At 42.2% G+C, this 13,147-nt stretch overlaps 1 protein-coding gene across 5 annotated transcripts in view; it reads left to right on the plus strand.

Annotated features, from left to right (window-relative positions):
* Window positions 1-13,147, plus strand: part of hivep2a (HIVEP zinc finger 2a) — a 61,488-nt gene that overhangs the window by 37,493 nt on the left and 10,848 nt on the right. For all 5 annotated transcript variants that reach the window (XM_047819025.1, XM_047819029.1, XM_047819026.1 and 2 more), the window contains one exon: window positions 7,858-7,946. The gene's annotated coding sequence lies outside the window, so the exon portion shown is untranslated. The remainder of the gene's footprint in view (window positions 1-7,857; window positions 7,947-13,147) is intronic.

Here is a 13,147-nt window from a genome sequence, read left to right on the forward strand (position 1 = left end):
ATAAAACTCTCTCTCTGTACTGTATGTATCTCATATATGCAGTATGTACTGTATATGGAGTACGCTGTATAGTCTGCTGTGTATTTTTCCATGTCGTGTGTGGATCGAACAGCGTCGGGTTTGTTCAGAGGGATAAAACCCACTTCCTGTCCGTTTTCCATCCGTTTTTTTTTAATCCGTCACGTGACGTGCGTCAGTCAGCAGCCGTCTGTCTCTTTGGTGTTAAAATGATCCTGTGGGTTTTTTTTGACACGTGGTCTGCCTCATATGTGGTACGTGTCTTTAACGTGAGTTGATTTCATTTGTTTTATGTGAATAATAATATTGATCAGAATGAACCAGTCAGTCAGGATAGTTAGGATAGATGCCTTGACCTCAGTTGAACTGTTGAACCAGTACATTATGAGCCAGAAGTTTGTGCCCCCTGTTCGTCACACCCATATGTAATGGATTTGTGGTCATTAGTGAGATCAGACTCTGATGTTGGGATGCTGATGAGACTCCAGTTCATCCCGAAGGTGTTCAGTGCGGTTGAGTCAGAGTCAGGGCTCAGTGCAGGACACTCGAGTTCTTCACTCCAACCTCCATGTCTTCATTGAGCTGCTTTGTGCTCAGGGATATTGTCATGCTGGAACAGGGTTTTTATATCTCTGTCCTCAAGACTCAAGTAGTGCTTTGTGTTCGAAAATGATCTCAGGTGTTCAATTTTATCCTTTGTTTCTCAATCAATCTCTCTCTCTCTCTCTCTCTCTCTCTCTCTCTCTCTCTCTCTCTCTCTCATTCTCTCTCTCTCTCTCTCTCTCTCTCTCTCTCTCTCTCTCTCTCTCTCTCTCTCTCGTTCTCTCTCTCTCATTCTCTCCTCTCTCATCTCTACCTGGTCTCTCATTCTCTCCTCCTCTCTCTTGCTTCTCTCATTCTCTGCTCTCTCTCTCTCTCTTCTGGGTCTCTCTCTCATCTCTCTCTCTCCATTCTCTCTCTTTCTCATCTCTCTCTTTCTATCATTCTCTCTCCTACTCTCTCTCTCGCTCTTTCTGTCATCTCTCTTTCATATCTCTCCATCATTCTCTCTCTCTCTCTCTCTCTCTCTCATTCTCTTATTCACTCTCTTATTCTCTCTCTCTCTCTCTCACTCATTCTCTTATTCACTCTTATTCTCTCTCTCTCATTCTCTCTCTCATTCTCTTATTCTCTCTCATTCTCTCGTTCTCTCATTCTCTCTCTGTCTCATTCTCTCTCTCTCACTCGCTCATTCTCTCGTTCTCCGATTCTCTCTCTCTCTGTCTCTCTCTCTCTCATTCTCTTATTTTCTTATTCTCTCTCTCTCATTCTCTCTCTCTCACTCTCTCATTCTCTTGTTCTCTTATTCTCTCTCTCTCTCATTCTCTCGTTCTCTTATTCTCTCTCTCTCTTTCTCTTTCGTTCTCTCATTCTCTCGTTCTCTTATTCTCTCTCTCTCTCATTCTCTCTCTCTCTCTCTCTCTCTCTCTCTCTCTCTCTCTCTCTCTCTCTCTCTCTCTCTGTTGCTGGATTAGGATCTGGCAGGCATACTTATCTGAAGTGGACCATTTGTCCATGTGCTTCAGCTGCAGTTCAGTATCAGTGTATCATCAGGTTTATAGAGGTTTACAGAGGAAGTGTTGTCTTGAGGAGTTCAGGATCGAAATTCAAGTGACAAACAGGGAACAAAAAAGTAAACACCAAGGGGAGGCAGACTAAACACAGATCTTTATGGTTTATTTGGAGTAAAGAGAGGACAGCTAATGGACTATACAAGACCAGAAGCTGTTCTGCCGGGACGTGAGGGACACGGCATGTTCTGTAGAGTGTTTTCTTTTGTACAGACTCACGGCATGTTAAGGTATTAGTAGCAGGAAAGTTGGTGAAGATAAATATCGAAGGTATTATATAGTGTGCTGATGATTCCAGTCTTTCTGTTTCTGCATTGATGAGTCAGCATTTCACTGCTGGCTGCGGAAGCCATTAGTTAAGCAATGTCCATATTGTTCAAGGGAAAAAACTGAACAACATGGAGCCCTTGTGCAGTTTTGAAGAATTTTTTTATTTGGTCTAAATTGACAGTCGCTATCTTATGAGACTGAGTCTATAGATACAACCGAGCAGAACGGTCAGTGACTCCAAGTCTCACCTTCCTGCTTTGGTTAGATTTTCGAATTTTTTTTTAGAAATTCAAAATTCGATTACAAAAAAAAACAAAACCAACAAGTACTTCTTGTACAAAACACTACTTTCTATTAATTTAATTTGTCTAGAATCGAGTAAAAAGAGACAGAATTCTTGGGGAATGACAATATTGTGATTTAGTTGTAAAGGATTAAAGGATTCTGAACTTGGGAAAATTCGAGGTTCTTTCTGTGACACAGTGCTTGAACCTCAAACCACCACTTTTTTATTAAGCTTCCCATGTTGTTGGTCATCTGGTCACAGTTTGAAATGTTTTGTAAACTCTGGTTACTTTCGATCTTTTCTCAAGTTCCACAGATATAAAACTTGCTTCGTTTATTAAAGGCAGGGTCTCCGATGTTTGAAAGCCAATGTTGACATTTGAAATCACCAAAACAAACACGCCCCTAAACCAAATGGGTCCCACCCCTGTATTGATAGCTCTGCCCACACATACATATGTAACCCAGGTAACTAATGGGAAGAAATGTGTCTTTATCATAGCTGAAGGGAAGAACAATACGATTGCAGATAAACAAACAAGCAAAAATGACACACAAGCATAATCATGCAAAGGAAGGCGTATATTATTTCTGTGTAACAAAGCAAAACCAACGTTACTCACCTATCGAGAAGGAAAAAAGCGCCTCGGCGGCTTAAGTAAAGTTGAATTTCCCGAGTCAATAGCTCCTGAGCTAAACACTGTTACTAGCAAAAGCAGTTACTGTAGCTGCCCCTCTATATTACTACGATAGAAAAGAGGTGTTATTTGTGTAGTAACAGCGTTTAGCTCAGGAGTTATTGACACGGGAAACTCCAATCTGTGAATATGCGGCCAACTTCCTGCTCCTTCAATTCTCTCCAGCGCTGAACACGTCCTACTTCTTGCCTTATCGTAAGCCTTTCTTTGCTTTCTTTCTTTCTTTTTATCCTCCATGTCAATGTTAAAACCGCTTTCTGCTAATGTCACACATGCGCACTGAACACTCTCTCCGCCCATATTGACAAGCCCCACCCCTTTCTGCTCACTGGCTACACGTTAGTTTTGTTTTTGTTTTGTTTGGCGACTCAGTTTTCTGAAGCATTTCTCAAACAACAGAGACCCCACCTTTAAGGTGGTTGTTCTGTTATTTGCCTTGATGATATTTCTCTTTACACAGAACTCACCACTCTCCTGCTAGTTTCAGTACTAATCCCCATTGAAAAGCTCTTCTTTGCCACTTCAGAGTATCACACTTCCCAAAGCCTAACTATAAGAACCGTCAGAAAAATCGGGAGTTTGTATTCACGGGCCGCTTCGCTTTTTTTAGTTCAGGACTGGACGTAGTTTCACTTTCAGGATGCCTCATTTTATCAGGTCCCATGTTGTTATATAACTAGCACTGCCAAAATGGGTGAAACAGTTTGTTCAGTTCTTCCTATTGAGTTGGACACCAGAATAAATCACATGGGAAGGAAAGCGCACACCCGAGAATGAAAATGAAAGTTCTTTTGTTCAGTCCAGAAGGGAGAACCAGCTGTCCTCAGACGACCTTGAAATTAAACAAGATCTATACGACGTTCTCACGTATGATTACCTCACCTACACCAGCACGGTCGAGACAAAAAGTACGTTATTCTACGCTAGTATTTTGTTCCTCTAAAATTATTCAGCGCCTCTCTAATTTTAGTTGGGAGTTTGGAAAGCCCGCAAACGTTATTGTTCTTTCTGGCTTCTTGCCGATCTTTGTTGGACGTTAGTAGATGAGAAAAAGTTTCCAAGTTTCTCTGTTTTCATTTAATGTGTCTACACAAGTACAAGTAGACTGTTAAAAACAACAACAACAACAAAAGACATCTCCTACAGCATATGTCATTGGCTACAGCTGGGCTGCTGGAGCACATTAATTACACTGCTGTAAAGCTCTCGTTTTGACTCGACACCTTCTGCCAAAGCCACGATGAAGAGCTCTTAAACCTGCGCTTTAAGAAGAGAAAGCGGTGGTGCGAGAAGCTTGTAAGAGAGAAAGTGAGTGGAAAATGAACAGACGGAGCTGGATGGCTTTTACAGACTGAGTCAGAACGCTGCACAGCGCCAGCTCCCTCGCCTTGTATAACAGCCCTGAGATTGGCACGAATGGCACACTCTTGACTCATGCTAATATCATGCAGAGTCTGGTCTTGTTCTTTCTGCAGAAACAGAAGTGGGCAGAATTGCTTTCCACCACAAAAGGCACTGAACTCCGTGACCTCAGAACGTACTTACGCTCCTATAGTCTGGGTATTTCTGAGCATTACTCATTTTTACGATGCCCCTCATTTTTGTTTTGCCCCGCCCAGGCGTCTGACGAAATCACCTTACTGAGACGTCCTTCAACTTGTAGTGAAGAAAAAAAAATAGCCTAGATCCACACATGTCCTGACGCAGATACCACTTCCCACTTTTAATCTGGATTGTCGAGTTACAGTAGGGGTATGTAGGGTTGGATGTGGAGGGGGATAAGGGGTGATGTAGGGGCGAGAAGATGACACTGATTAACCCACTCTGGAGGCAGCCAGCATGCCTGGTATAGAGCGAGTGCAGCTCTGTGATTAATACCCATTAAGCACCATGTGTCTCCAGTTTGTCACAGGCTAAATCCTGTTCCCTAACGCGCTGATTACAGAGTGGAAGCTCCGGATCTTGTCCTACACCTGCTGGACCCTCATTGTGCTCCGAGTTTGGTCACATGGTGCCGCTGGAACCAAAAACTATCGTCAATTGTCTTATCCGCGAGACGTTCGCTCACGAAATCCGCCTTCACAACCAACTCGTAACGACTTCCGTTGCGATATAAACACGCCACTAATTATTACACATTTGTGTACCGTTCTGTTATGTGGTGGATTTTTATGGGGTTTTTTTTCTGAAGGAGGAGAAACATGTCAGTGTCCTAGTATCTTCTGTCATTGTGTAATGTTTGCCGGCGGAGCTGAGAATCTCAGAAAGTGGCATGTGGGCGGTGGTTACAAAAGATCTACACGCTCTCGGAAAATGTAGGAAAAAAATTATGAATGATTATTTCTATAAAAAGTCACACTTCGTTTCCATCCTTAAGCTTAGTTTAAAATAAAACACTTTTTTTTTAACATTAACGTTATTTTACATCGAATCAAAAGTTTGTAATACCAAAAAGCATTTCAAAATTTATTTATTTATTTGTTTGTTTGGTTGTTTATTTATTTATTTATTTATTTATTTTTACACATCCAAATACGTCGCAATGTATGTGTGGAAGATCATACACCAAGCACCAATATTCTTCAGATCCTGCCTCCATGTTTGGTCTGATTTTAGAGCCAGAATCACCAGGAAATCAAAGTTCCCAGCTCTGGCTCAGAGTAATGCGACACTTGAACGCCGGCGGTCGGGAACGTTCGCCAGCTCGCAATAAAACACAATCCTCTGATGTCTGTTGCAGCAATGCTGCGAATTCCACTCGTATGCATTCATCTCTCAGCTGTGCTCTTACCATTAAGCGCGGTTGTCAGAGGAGAAGAGAGGAGAGGGAGGGAGGGAGGGAGGGAGGAGAGGAAGAAAGGATGGAGAGATGGCGGGGGTGTTACAGTACAGTACGTGCAGCTGGAGAACATCAGTCAGCTGATCAGATTGTTTTCCCAGAAGCACATTTGATGCCGGAGTAGAATCTGCCTTTGTTCCACAATCGCCACCTTTTTAAAGCCCTAGCAGAAGGATAGCTGTCTCCCGGGCTTGCCGAGCCATTCCTCAAAACCCTCTTTCAGTTTCCTGCCATAAATTTTTAACCTGACCCATTAATTGTAAGGTAATTACACTGTCTCCGAACACCTAGAGCCACAGAAGGTATTAAATTAAAGCGGCACGCACTGTAGGTGCTGCGGTTTCGAGTATTTATTAACAAGACTGGGATTAATTCTACAAGAAGGAGGCAGATGAGGAATATGAGCAAGAACGATGCACGCGTATGAAAGATCTCGCCGGATGCTGGAAGGCTGTGAGGTTGTGAGCTGGTTATATCTGGAAGATTGGAGCATGACCTTCAGTACACTTCCATTGTGTACGTAGTGTAAGGAGAGAGAGAGGGGGAGAGAGAGAGGGAGAGAGAGAGTGTTCTGTAGGCATTGAAGATGTCAGGTGCTTCTGACAGGGTGCTCATGGGTTCCTATGGTTGCAGTGAGGAGAGCAGACAGGTTGACGACAGGGGTGGCTCACCCCAGGGCTCTTCCTGTCCACTGATACAATTATCCAACTTTCCTGAATTACTTTACATTAAATTTTCATCAGGCTGAATAATGTTGTGGAAGTGAAGCAATGGGAAGACCTGGCACCTTGATGAATCATCTTCACTGGAATAAAATGTAGTTTCGAGTTTATACACTCAGAAAGTTAAGGGAGAAGGGAGAAGGTGTGTGTGTGTGTGTGTGTGTGTGTGTGTGTGTGTGTGTGTGTGTGTGTGTGTGTGTGTGTGTGTGTGTAGCGTTTATATATGTGCAAGGTAGTACATCGCTGAAATGTATCCCTAAGAAAATTCTGTACACAGACAGACATTTTTTAAGATATTAATCCCTTCTAAACAAACTGATCACACTGTTTCACATGTTTTAAAATCCTGATGCTGGGATTAAACACGTGCAGTCACATCCTTTTAACTGTGTCGTAATCATTAAGCGAATCATTTAGGACTTATTGAGTAAGTGCAAGACACAAGACAACCTTCAGTTTTACATTTTATACATTGATTATCGTTTGAATTGTATTACACTGGTCCTGGTGCTTCAGCCTTCCCTTGTGCAGAACCTCTCTGTTTGAACTTGTAGCCTGTGTGAGGTGATGTTCTGAGAGATGTTCTTGATAAACCCGGTTTCCCGTGTTTACTCCGAGTGAACGTCATCATGGATCGTGATGCAACTCCACAGAAATCTCTTGTTTTTCCAGGTAGGCCGAGGCAGCTTCGGTCACAGAGGCATCTGATACAGTGCCCATTACAGTTCAGTGTAGTGTGTGAGGTCTAGGCACATTCTGGCCTTCTGGCTAAAACTGATCCAGATTATGGATAAAGTGTGGTTTATTTTACGGATCACTTATGTTTTAATGTTTCTCTCACCGGAGGAGGCTTCTGAATCATTGAGAAGGTTGGAAAGAAACTTTGTAGAAGCCAGTAGTGGTGAACACGCTGCAAAGACGGTAGAACAGTTTAAGCCGTGTGGATTAGACCTAGTCTTTTTACCACTGTTCAAGGAGAAACATTGAATTGTTAGACTAACCCTAACCCTAACCCAACCAAGCCGTGTGTTCTGACGTAGCTTAGTTGGGTTCGGAGTAATTTTTCGGCTTTAAGATAAAAAGAGATGGAGAATTTGGGAAGAGTTGATATGGAGGTCGTCTCGTATCAGACTCGGCATCGGTTTGAATTTCAGTGTATTCAAATTTTTTTTGTGATGGAGATTCGGTCTGATATATTGCAGGTGCATACATTAGTAAGAACGAGGAACTTACTTAGTGTTGTGGTGGAGATCAACACCATCCATATCATCCACAGCATCCACAGCATCAGCATCGAGTTCTACAGTAGTTGTTTTATAGACGTATTAGAAATTAAACAGAATTTTTTTTTTAATATCCGCTCTTTAATCATTAACTTATCCTTCCGTCTCTCGTCCTTTCTCCTCTCTCTGCAGTGGTCCGTGTCGTCTCAGCAACCTGGCTGAAGGATCCTTTCTGGCCTTTCTGGTTCCTCCACGTCACCCATTCTCCCAGCGCACTTTGGGTGAGTTCTTGCACTGCTTTCAATTTCACCCCAAATCCTGAGGACTCCTCAGTAACCAGGCCCGGTGGACGGTGTACAGTGAATAGAAATAAAAGAGAAGGAAGGCAGAAAGAGATCCATCATCCAGAACATCTGGCGAGGCTGGTAGACCACATGCCTCCCAGATGCAGAAGGGCATTGCTGCTGATGTCTGATGTCTGATTTACTGCAGCAGATAAGAAAAAAAAACAACACCTGCATCGGTGGAACTGATTTAAAGTGGTTTTATGGGTTATTACTTATGGGTAAAAAAAAACAAAAAAAAAAGACAATATGCATCTCCTCTTTTGGGAATTTTGAGCGTGAGCTGCATCGAGGGTGTATTTTTATTCTGCACCTTCTCCAGAACAGCATCAGCCACCAGACTGTTTGCTCACAAGACCTAGAGCTGTTAACCTTGGACACTGACTACAGCTATTTATTTAGTCTGCTCTGGGTTAAAAGAGCCACTATATCAGCAGACGCTAGATCTCTTTCTCTTGGAAGCTTGGACTCGATGGTTTTTGCTTCTTCTTATTGAAAATGCTACAGAATTTTATTATTCTGCTTGGTTTTTTTTTGGTGAAGTGACTTGAGAGTTTCCACAAGCTTATGTCCTCTTAGATGTTGAAAGAATTAGGACTTGATATAAGTTAGGAACGTGTGTGTGTGTGTGTGTGTCAAATGTGTTAGAACATATACAAGGTTGGTACATCTTTACATACTTTCTCCCCAGTAGGATGTTTAAAAAAAAAGCAAGAAATCTGTGTCATTTCAATGAAGCAAAGTGTTTAAAGAGATCCAGAGAGAAAACACTGTCTTTAGTCACTGCCTCTACAGCTGCTTCCTGACATTTCTGCAAAATGTTGTGGAAAATTTAATGAGGGCTAGCTGGTTTCAATGGTTTCACTCGTACCCAGTGGAAAATCTTACCGTATACAATTAAGACCAACATGAAGCCTCACGTTTTCCTGCTTACTTTTGTTTTGTTTTGTTTTTCCTTTTGTGGGACGACGGCCCCGTGCTTCATCCAGGCCAAATGTACGTTTAATTATCCTCCAGCTAAACACGGTAAAACACGGTGCGTAACATCATCGTGCGTGCTAGTTTCAGTCCACTAAATTAGCAAGGACACCAGTGCGTTATGTCTCATTTTAGTTAAAACAAAGCAGGCTTGTTCTGAACGTAATAACTGAACATAACTAACAGGTCTTATAAAAGATCAGACTTTATGCCTGCATACATAGTGCTGTGGGATTAAGTGACAAATCTGCTGACTTTCCACTCGACTTTGACTTTTCTCACTGACTCGTCACGTGACTTGGACTCGAGCACTTTGACTCGGAAATACGATACGTTTTCGAAACCGAAAATACTAATTTCTCCATTTGAAAGTGTTGGTGAATCAGCTGTCGTTTTTTTCCCCGACAAAACCAAGATATTTTGTGCAAATCAGCACCGATCTTCACTGATTGTCATGCTCATAACCAGTGTTGTGCTAGTTACTAAGAAATAGTAATTACTAGGTAGTTCATTCAAAAGGTAACTCAACTACTTTGTTGATTATTTATACCAAAACGCGTTACTGTTAAAAGTAACTTTTTAGTTCCTTTTTTTAAAGAAATGACGAGCATATTTCCACTTTGAGAAACTCGTCTTGCTCTTGCCTCGACTCGCCATTACTGCCGCTCGTACATGAACAAACGGAAACACACCCACAGTGCGGCGTCTTCTTCGTGTTTACTGTGGTTGGCATCCACCAATCCTACAATGCGTCGCTGCTGTAAACAGGTTAGACTGTAGGCTACACTTCGGTCTAAATGAATTAATTTAAAAAAGTAACTTACAAACGCACCATATGGTAATTTTAACAGAGTTACTTTATTTAAAAAGTGCTTCATATGTATATGCGTTAGAGTATTAGTCACTGTCAAATATAACTCGTGTTATTGCCCAACACTGCTCATGATAGAGAAGCTTTACATACAAAGATTGTGTTGTTTGCAACAAACAGAAGGTCTGAAACGTACAGATGCTGTGCTTCAAAAACATACTGTAGCTCAACAGACAGGCAGACTAATCGATAAGTGAAAGGATTTTACACCTCATCACACCTCAGGTGAAAGTGAGTTCTTCTCATAGTTTGTCTCTCAAATACTCAGGAGTTATACGTTTATTCTAGAAAGTAATCGATTCCAATTTTCCCAATAGAACTACATTAAAACCTAAAGTTTTAACCTAAAGTCATGAAACATTATATATATAGCACACTGTAAGAAAGGCTTTGCAGGTTAAAACTGAAGGTGTGCACCAAGGCTTGGGCCGGGCAGGGCGCATTGAAAGAATCGTGTGATAAGGAAGTTATTTGCTTATATTTGCATGTGAACACTAGTAAGTAACACTTTCATTGCTAATATTTTGCACCTTGGGACTGAGAGAAATACATTTTCGATTCTTTTTTGTGTATATATTGTACATGTGAAAGAGTTGACAATAAAGAAAAACTTGACTTGACTTGACTTGACTTGACTAAGATGTTCCATAATCCATGTGACCATCAGCACTACAAGGAAGGTTAAGACCAGACACCGAGGACCGCTCTAATGACCTCCGGACTCCATGGACTCCATGAATCGGAGCGTGATCTTCATTTTTAGTGACTACTAGCTAATGTGAGCTTGTACATGAGGTTGAGAAATGTGAGCGAGCATTTCAGAGTGAAGAGAGAAGTGTAGCTGCCATTAATAAAAATAATCCTCATCAATACAGTTTTAATGACAGGTTAGAGGATTACATCATCTCGAATTTTTTTTCTCCACATGGGTTTTCAGGCATCTTTTGAGAGCAAATGCCCATCATTTGCCTAAATGTGAGCCTGTTGATGCCCTCTTTTTCCGGCACATTCACTGGCTCCCTCCTGCCTCCTTCTCGTGCCTGGCATTGCAGCTGGAGGATAATTGTGTATTCGACCAAATGTCTTGAAGGGCTGTGCAGTGCTGCGAATCCGGCTGACATTGCTCCCAGCCCACTCTGACCAAACGTTGTGTAACTCTCCCCCCTTTCATAACACAATTCATCAACAACATAACTCTGCATGTTATTCATGCCTTCCCCTCCCACACAGGAACTGTCACCCACGCTCCTCACCCCATCTTGAGATGGCTGTGGATGCTTCCCACGCATACTTTCTCTCTCTAGCACTCATACACACACACACACACACACACACACACACACACACACACACACACACACACACACACACACACACACACACACACACAGATACAAAAACGCTAATAGGCACATGTACACCCAAACACACACTCGAGCTCTCCTGGCCATGGAGTTAAAAATACCTCATCTTATTTAATTGCTTCCTTTCTGCTCCACATATCTCACTGAGAGTTCTTTCTCTCTCTCTCTCTTTTTTTTTCTTAGTCTGCTTCTTTGTGGCAAAGGAAATAAAACTGTGAGTTTTTTTTCCTCCACTCTGCTTCCAGTAAGCTTGCCTGTGCCTGTGTGTGGACCTGGAATGTGCAGTATAATATAAATCTGTTTTTTGACACTGCAGAGGTTTGTAACTTCCATCAGCTGACCATCTGGATGTGATTTAAGCTGGCTTTCCCTATCTGTGTTGGTCCTCTGCCCTCCCCTGATGCACGCCATGCCTAGCCAAGGGATCAGTTTGTGCTTCATCTTGCAGCTTCTAATGAGGAGTCAGCAGGACGCTCCAGGTGGCTGACTTTTTGGTACACATTTAGGGTGATAGATCCCACAGACCTGCTAACACAGTCCAAAAACACAGTGTGGAAAGTGCTGGGTGAGGAAAAACACAGCTTTTCTGTTGTAAGGAGACAGAACAATAGGCGAAAAGGAAAGTAATGCTGTGTGTGTGTGTGTTTGTGTATGTGTGTGTGTGTGTGTGTGTGTGTGTGTGTGTGTGTGTGTGTGTGTGTGTGTGTGTGTGTGTGTGCATGTGTGTGTGTGTATATGTGTGTGAAACTTCCTGAGCTGCGACGTCTTTCCGTTGCTCAGTGAAGGAAAGGAAATTTTCAAGGAAAGGCAGCAGCTAACGAGCTCGACTCTTTAATAATGTGTACCAATTGAAATAACTCGGTATGAGGATCTCTCAGAAAGAGCTTTTTTCTAGAAAAATCTAAAATCTTCTCCTGTTGGAGATAAAAAGTCACATACAAACAAAACAATAAAAATGTGGATCCAACAAGAACTCGTTCCTTATCGATCGGAGACATTGTCGAATTGTTCTCTCATTCAGATTATAACGGGAGGTTAAAAAAAAACGCCTCTCTGCCCGCTCTGATAGCAGCGTACCTTCTGGGTGTAACGGGCAGGACGGCATCTTTGCAGGAGAAAAAGAAAAGTCGCCGCTGACGTGGATCATTCAGACTGGATCATCAGTAACATTGTCCTTCTCTGTAGAGCGTATTAGGGGGAGAAAACCTCCAGACCTCCTCTGACCTCCAGACTCACTTAAAGCCAAGACGTGAGGCATTGTTATCTAGTTCTATCAGTGTCACACTCCTGAGCTGCAAAACTATATTTTAGAAAGAAGTAAAGAAAGCTCCAGGTTTGATTGAATCTCTCTTCATTTCTTTAGAGCTTGGCTTGCTGTGGAAAACAGCAATTACAGGACATGACTTAATTCTTAAAGAATATCTGATCTACAATTGTGTGTGTGTGTGTGTGTGTGTGTGTGTGTGTGTGTGTGTGTGTGTGTGTGTGTGTGTGTGTTTCCGCTTACTCATTCTTTTCTGAAATCATTCTTTTCATGTCAGTGTGTATATCCTGCTCACACACTCATGTGCACCCGGCATATTTTTCTCTAAGCGTTTGTTCAATCCGGTTTCTACAGCTTCTGCTAGCTATTTTTTTTCCGTTACGAATTACGTCGAAGGCGAGGAAGAAGAGTAGGAAATGTTTTCTAGTGCAGGATGATAGCAGAAGTAGCTCTGTGTTGCTTTTGTGTAATCGCCGTCCTTTAGCCTGATGTAAACTGAAGAAAAGCAGCAGAGATCTTATACTGTGTGGGAAAAAAAAGAGCATAAGAAATGATACCTGAGAGGATATTATGTAGGAGATATATTTGGATCTGGGTTGCGTTGCTGCCTCACGGCTCCTGTGTCCTGGGTTTGATCCTGAGTTTGTGTTACTGTCTCACT

This window comes from Tachysurus fulvidraco, chromosome 9 (assembly GCF_022655615.1).
Source record: "Tachysurus fulvidraco isolate hzauxx_2018 chromosome 9, HZAU_PFXX_2.0, whole genome shotgun sequence".
NCBI classification, from domain to species: Eukaryota; Metazoa; Chordata; class Actinopteri; order Siluriformes; family Bagridae; genus Tachysurus; species Tachysurus fulvidraco.